Genomic DNA, 798 nt, shown 5'->3' with positions numbered 1-798 from the left:
TCTCACATAGGTTGTCGAAAGGCTTGTGGTTTTGAGGTCCCGTTCGAGTCTGTAAACCGGATTTTAGATGAAAATTTAGGTTATTTTACAGTGAAGGTGTAATTTCAGTGTTCCAGCTGGTCGGGTAATTCAAGGCTGTTTTTTTTTGTCTTTTTATATATATATATAATGGATATTTACATTATCTTAGCTTTGTGGTGATCAGGGGTTTGTGTATTTTCAATAGGTTTGTAGTTAAGGTATTAGATTTTTTTTCCTAGGCCTAAAAAGTGCAAGTGTATCATATTGGTAGAGTTTCATGGACCAGAAATGGGTTTAGAGAGTATAGTAACTTAAATTTCTTTCTTGGCTTTTGAAATATTGGGGAGGATGAGGAAAGTCTTTAGCCGTTCTCCAGAGTGGAACCGAACGGAGCGATCCCACGGCCATGCTAAGGACCTCGGCAGGGACCTCGTTCCTACTGTGTACATTTCGGCAGGATAGGACTTGGGCTGAGTCCCTCGTTGACACGTACGTGAGCTGCATTCTGCCAGCCGTATGTGACTCAAGTTAGAGGAACGTCGCCCCTTTTGGTTGCCGGTCAGGGGATCAGCGCTATGGTCGCTAGGTTTAGGCGTGGTGGCTGGGCAACAGCGTGAGCCAGGTGTGGGCATTCAGTAATTTTTTTCTTTTTTAGTTTCACAGAGCCTTCCTACCATGAAGTTATTTTTTCCTTGTTTAAATCATTTATGCAGGAGCCCCGGGTTAGAGGGATATTTGGTTTGTACGGCTATATGTTTGGGTTTCCCGGGAATGGCG

The 798-nt window shown here is 43.5% G+C and overlaps 1 protein-coding gene across 1 annotated transcript in view; it reads left to right on the top strand.

Annotated features, from left to right (window-relative positions):
• Window positions 1-798, top strand: part of LOC119585994 — a 23,226-nt gene that overhangs the window by 290 nt on the left and 22,138 nt on the right. The window lies entirely within an intron of this gene.

This window comes from Penaeus monodon, chromosome 20 (assembly GCF_015228065.2).
Source record: "Penaeus monodon isolate SGIC_2016 chromosome 20, NSTDA_Pmon_1, whole genome shotgun sequence".
Lineage (NCBI taxonomy): Eukaryota > Metazoa > Arthropoda > Malacostraca > Decapoda > Penaeidae > Penaeus > Penaeus monodon.
Note: the sequence above shows the minus strand (reverse complement) of the source record. Positions and strands in the feature narration are given on the sequence as shown.